Raw genomic sequence first — 7,193 nt, 5'->3', positions numbered from 1 at the left:
AAGTTGTTCAAGATTGTATCCACGGCTTGAAGGCTAAACTGTTGTTTATGATCTTCAGCACATTTCCTTAGTGCAAAATATGCACAACTGGGAGATGATGTTGCTCCAAACACATGTACTGTCATCCAATATTCAACCATGGCTTGAGTGTAATCTCCGTTGGGCCACCAAAGGAATCTCAACATATCTCGATCCTCCTCTGGTATTTTAACCTGATGAAACATGGCTTTAATGTCTGCTACAATGACAACAGGTTCTTTACGAAATCTTGTCAGAACTCCAAATAACGTGCTGGTCAAGTCTGGACCTTGTAAGAGCTTGCTATTTAGCGACACTCCTTGATACTTGGCTCCACAGTCAAACACCACTCTAAGGGTTTTCTTCTGCGGATGCAGAACACCATGGTGCGGCAAATACCATTTCCTGCCATCCGTCCGTTCTAAGTTGTCCTCTGGTACCTTTTCTGCATAACCTTCAGAGATCATATCTACCATAAAGCTGTTATAGTCCTGCAGAAAAGAAGATAAGTCTTTTCTTCCAATTCTGAAGGCGTTGTTCAGCAACACTTTTATTATCTGGCATGCAGACCTTTAAGTCTTTCAATGGGAGTCCAATATAATAATGACCATTATGTAGCTTAGCAGTATTGGAAACTTTATCCAAAAACTGTTGGTCTTCCCTAGAAGGTTCTTTCTCATCTTTGGCACACTCTGGAAAATCAGTTTTAAACTGCTGATTCCACAGCTCATCAAGTTTCACCACTGAAACTCTATTGACAGCCACCGGATTATATCGTTCTGGTGAGGAACGATTGAAAGTTTGAATTCATCTTTACCGGCCCCAGTAAGAGCACTGGTCTGAATAGAGACTATGGCACGATCTTGAGTTTGTTCCTTTGATTCTTGTTCTTTACTCATTGTCTTTTGATAAATGTGTAACATTTGAGGATGCTTTAAACCACACGTCTTGCAACTGAGGCGCTTTTTGCAGTCTCTACTAATGTGTCCTTTACAAAGACATCCGAAACAGACTCCATTCTCTTTTAGAAAAGTGATTTTGTCTTTTTGCGTTTTTCTTTCCAGCTCTTGACAATTTTCTAAGGTATGTTCACCTTTGCAAAACAAGCAACTCCTTATTTGTGTGGCTCTTTCTTTTTCCTTAACTTTGTCAAGGAAGTTAGGGAAATAGGAAACATTAGAACTGTAAATGTTTTCTTCCTTGTCTGCAGATTAACAGTCCACAGGTTGGGTGCTCGCATTCTGATTCGTTCCCTGGAGATGAAGGAGAGAGAGCTCAGAGGACAGCAAGATGGAGGAGTGAAGAAGAAGGTGGTGCAGCTCAGTGTCCAATCAGGAGTGAGCAGTTCTTTCACTGCCTTCATTGCTGTCAACAAAGACAACAGAGAGGCGATCCAAGGACCTCTGCACCGCAGACATATTCTTCCACCCTGTGAGGTTTGTTTAAAGCAAAAAAAGCAATACCATGAAAGTGTTACAGTTTTTCTCAAATGTTAAAACACAAAAGCCAATCCTGTAACCCAAATGACCAGTAGTCTAAACACATTTACTAAATGTAGCCACCATATTCCAGTACCATAAACACATGTCACATGAAGACACAATTCACAAAACACAACCCTCTGTACTCATAAATCTAAACACATTTTTCCTTGCTAAAACACATGTTGCAAAACAACTCTGCTCATATCCTCAAATGAAAGCCCATGTGATGCAAAATGCTTGCCACAGTCCCCAATCTTTGAACACAGGGAACACACCTGGCGTCATTCACTACACACAATGACTCAAAATTGAAGACACTTGTTGCTAATGCTGTACCCACATGTAAAAGCAAGTTCAGAGTGCACAGTATGCTGAAGGTTCCAAACAAACACAATGGATGAAGGCAGAGTCAGGGGAAGAGGAATTTGATGCAGAGGAGGGAGAAGAGCTGGCCCTGGAAGAAGAGGAGCAGGCCAATGAGGAAGAGGAGTTCAAATGAGAGGAGGAAGAGGAGCGACCAACGAGGAAGAGGAGAAGGCCAACATGGGAGAGGAGAAGGTCCAGGAGGGAGAGCAAGACAACCTCGCACCATCATTACGGACGAGATGCGAGCAACAGCTCAGCGACATGATGCCGCACAGTGATTGTGGTGTGTGTGTGGTGTGAATAACGTAAATAAAAAAACTTCACACCCTGTTCATGTTTTCAAGATTACTGTTGTGTGCAATAGATTCTGTTTTTGCATTGAGTTGTGTTACAGTAGTGTACGTACATGCAGGATTTTCTATAGATTTATACTACTCATATGAAACTCACAAATCTAAATGCCTAATCCTCTGCAGAGATCTACGACGATCCGTTACTGTATAGTTTCTAAAATATGCATTGGCAGTTATGAAACAAAGAACCTTCTCACAAATTGAGCATTGTGTTTTCAATTGTTTTGCTGTAGTGTGTAATGCTGTGTATAGTGTTTACAGTTTTGACAGCTTCGAGCTGCTCTCTTGGTGTGGGAGTTTGAGTTTTGCAGTGGGAAGGTGTGGTTGTGTTTATGTAGCTTTAGAGAAGGGTGTTGTGTTTGGACATTGGGGGACCTGGTGGTAACGTTTGTGACATGTGTTTTAGCATTTGAGAAAAACTGTAACAGCAGGATGTCAGAGTCAATAGAGAGGACTCAAAAGAGCAACTTCAAATCAAACTATGTAGTAGGTGTTTCTTTGCCAATGTCTTTTCCCTGCATTAGAAAGTAATAAGCCAAATGGAAGTACAACACACATCTATGCATTTCTATAAAAACTGACCTGCCCTGAACTTATAATCTCTCTCTCTCTCTCTTTGTTTTTCCTTAAAGTGATGGCTGTCCATTCTTCCTGTAAAAGGTGTAAATATAAACCTGAATGAATGGGAGAAGAAACTGTGTGTGCGCATGAAGACATGCTTGTGTCGCTGAGATTTAACAGATTTATGTACGTTCACGTAGCCAAGTGATAATCATATATAATAATCACTGAATAGTAATAATGTTATTGAACAGGTTAAACATTTAGATATTACAAAAAGTTGCAAAAAACCAAAAAAACCAAAAAAACACACACACACAGCTGTGAAGTCAGCTGCACATGAATAACATTAGTACAATGACAACTTTAATCAGAGTGAGTTCAGAAGATCCAAAAGTGGGACACTAAAAACAAACTAGTGAAAGCAAAAAGTGACTTTGAAAAATTTATTTCAAGGAATTAAAACACCAATAGGAAAAAAACTAAACATGAGAAGAATGGCAATCCTGCAGCGACCAGTCAAAGAAGACTGTAATGGCTGCATTGTAAAGACGTGAGTGAAGAAAGCTGATTTTTTTTTAGTTTTTCTGAGATATGCAGAGTTTTAACGAACAATTTGAACACTATTATTCATTTACATTATTTGTTCTCAACAGAGATGGGCAGTAATGCGTTACAAGTAACGTGTTACTGTAAACTGATTACAGGCACTTGCCCTGGTGGCCATTCTTTCAGTGGGCATTTCTCAACAACAACTACAAACACTAGTGAAGTGAATGGGCATTTAATTAAATAATGAAAGATTTAATTCAGTAATTAATGGCATATTTAATTACAGTTTTTCTCAAATGCTAAAACACATGTCACAAACGTTACCACCAGGTCCCACAATGTCCAAACACAACACCCTTCTCTAAAGCTACATAAACACAACCACACCTTCCCACTGCAAAACTCAAACTCCCACACCAAGAGAGCAGCTTGAAGCTGTCAAAACTGTAAACACTATACACAGCATTACACACTACAGCAAAACAATTGAAAACACAATGCTCAATTTGTGAGAAGGTTCTTTGTTTCATAACTGCCAATGCATATTTTAGAAACTATACAGTAACGGATCGTCGTAGATCTCTGCAGAGGATTAGGCATTTAGATTTGTGAGTTTCATATGAGTAGTATAAATCTATAGAAAATCCTGCATGTACGTACACTACTGTAACACAACTCAATGCAAAAACAGAATCTATTGCACACAACAGTAATCTTGAAAACATGAACAGGGTGTGAAGTTTTTTTATTTACGTTATTCACACCACACACACACCACAATCACTGTGCGGCATCATGTCGCTGAGCTGTTGCTCGCATCTCGTCCGTAATGATGGTGCGAGGTTGTCTTGCTCTCCCTCCTGGACCTTCTCCTCTCCCATGTTGGCCTTCTCCTCTTCCTCGTTGGTCGCTCCTCTTCCTCCTCTCATTTGAACTCCTCTTCCTCATTGGCCTGCTCCTCTTCTTCCAGGGCCAGCTCTTCTCCCTCCTCTGCATCAAATTCCTCTTCCCCTGACTCTGCCTTCATCCATTGTGTTTGTTTGGAACCTTCAGCATACTGTGCACTCTGAACTTGCTTTTACATGTGGGTACAGCATTAGCAACAAGTGTCTTCAATTTTGAGTCATTGTGTGTAGTGAATGACGCCAGGTGTGTTCCCTGTGTTCAAAGATTGGTGACTGTGGCAAGCATTTTGCATCACATGGGCTTTCATTTGAGGATATGAGCAGAGTTGTTTTGCAACATGTGTTTTAGCAAGGAAAAATGTGTTTAGATTTATGAGTACAGAGGGTTGTGTTTTGTGAATTGTGTCTTCATGTGACATGTGTTTATGGTACTGGAATATGGTGGCTACATTTAGTAAATGTGTTTAGACTACTGGTCATTTGGGTTACAGGATTGGCTTTTGTGTTTTAACATTTGAGAAAAACTGTAATATCAAAGCTGAATGTGTTTGGAAGTAGTTTTTAGTTTGTTTTTAGTTTTAGCTATTTTAGGGGGATATCTGTGTGTGCAGGTGACTATTACTGTGCATAATTATTAGGCAACTTAAAAAACAAATATATACCCATTTCAATTATTTATTTTTACCAGTGAAACCAATATAACATCTCCACATTCACAAATATACATTTCTGACATTCAAAGACAAAAAAACAAATCAGCGACCAATATAGCCACCTTTCTTTGCAAGGACACTCAAAAGCCTGCCATCCATGGATTCTGTCAGTGTTTTGATCTGTTCACCATCAACATTGCGTGCAGCAGCAACCACAGCCTCCCAGACACTGTTCAGAGAGGTGTACTGTTTTCCCTCCTTGTAAATCTCACATTTGATGATGGACCACAGGTTCTCAATGGGGTTCAGATCAGGTGAACAAGGAGGCCATGTCATTAGTTTTTCTTCTTTTATACCCTTTCTTGCCAGCCACGCTGTGGAGTACTTGGACGCGTGTGATGGAGCATTGTCCTGCATGAAAACCATGTTTTTCTTGAAGGATGCAGACTTCTTCCTGTACCACTGCTTGAAGAAGGTGTCTTCCAGAAACTGGCAGTAGGACTGGGAGTTGAGCTTGACTCCATCCTCAACCCGAAAAGGCCCCACAAGCTCATCTTTGATGATACCAGCCCAAACCAGTACTCCACCTCCACCTTGCTGGCGTCTGAGTCGGACTGGAGCTCTCTGCCCTTTACCAATCCAGCCACGGGCCCATCCATCTGGCCCATCAAGACTCACTCTCATTTCATCAGTCCATAAAACCTTAGAAAAATCAGTCTTGAGATATTTCTTGGCCCAGTCTTGACGTTTCAGCTTGTGTGTCTTGTTCAGTGGTGGTCGTCTTTCAGCCTTTCTTACCTTGGCCATGTCTCTGAGTATTGCACACCTTGTGCTTTTGGGCACTCCAGTGATGTTGCAGCTCTGAAATATGGCCAAACTGGTGGCAAGTGGCATCTTGGCAGCTGCACGCTTGACTTTTCTCAGTTCATGGGCCGTTATTTTGCGCCTTGGTTTTTCCACACGCTTCTTGCGACCCTGTTGACTATTTTGAATGAAACGCTTGATTGTTCGATGATCACGCTTCAGAAGCTTTGCAATTTTGAGACTGCTGCATCCCTCTGCAAGATATCTCACTATTTTTGACTTTTCTGAGCCTGTCAAGTCCTTCTTTTGACCCATTTTGCCAAAGGAAAGGACGTTGCCTAATAATTATGCACACCTGATATAGGGTGTTGATGTCATTAGACCACACCCCTTCTCATTACAGAGATGCACATCACCTAATATGCTTAATTGGTAGTAGGCTTTCGAGCCTATACAGCTTGGAGTAAGACAACATGCATGAAGAGGATGATGTGGACAAAATACTCATTTGCCTAATAATTCTGCACTCTCTGTAGTAGTATAAGCACTACATGTTTACCACAGTCCGTCGCTAACAGAATATCGTTCATAACCTTTATGAGAGCTGTCTCTGTGCTATGAAACGGCTTAAAGCCGGACTGAAAAACTTCAAACATTTGAGAGTTGTTTAGATAATCCATCAGCTGAGTGTGAACAACCTTTTCCAAGATCTTACTCAGAAAAGGAAGTTTAGAGATGGGTCTAAAGTTTGACATTACTGAAACATCTGAGCCTGGCTTCTTAAGTAAGGGGTGAATAACTGCATGCTTAAACCCGCTTGGTACTTGACCTGACAAGAGGATGGTATTAATTAGGTTCAGAATATGTGGTCCAACAGTAGGAAACACTGTTTTTTAGAAAATATAACCATAATACCACATAACTGCTAGATGCATAAATAAGCAATTTCTCTTTTTCTTTTTTCTTTTTTTTTTTTTTTTGCCTGTCCCGTTTGGCTCTTTTGCCATCAGAATTATTGTCTAAAGGCAAAGAAAGATGCCCAACGGATTTACTTTACCAAATTGACCATCCCGGCCTTGCCGTAATGGTCTATTTGATTCACCCTTTATTGTTTATTTTATTTTATTTTCACTTTGCTAAATATGGGACAGACTTGACTGGGGAAAAGAAAGGGGAGAAAGATAAGCAATTTCTCAACTCTCTCTGTTATTCTCTTAAATTTCTCATATTGGGATGTGGCCTGGTTTATTATTAAAATGATTTATTATACTATGTTTATTATGTGATAACATAAAACAGATTTCTATTATTGTGAAGAAAAAACCCTCAAAAGCAACCAGGTCATAACTATACTGAAACTAATGAATACCCAACAGATGACACCTCACTGGTAAGTAAAAGTAGCTCATCACTGACTAATCTTAAGGAACTGGTATCTCCAGTAGACATTGCTGACTCAGTATCTTGCTGCTTTAAATTCTACTTTAGCGTGCCTTT

This window comes from Astatotilapia calliptera, chromosome 4 (assembly GCF_964374335.1).
Source record: "Astatotilapia calliptera chromosome 4, fAstCal68.1, whole genome shotgun sequence".
NCBI classification, from domain to species: domain Eukaryota; kingdom Metazoa; phylum Chordata; class Actinopteri; order Cichliformes; family Cichlidae; genus Astatotilapia; species Astatotilapia calliptera.
The sequence above is the reverse complement of the archived record's forward strand: the minus strand, read 5'-3'. Positions refer to the sequence as shown.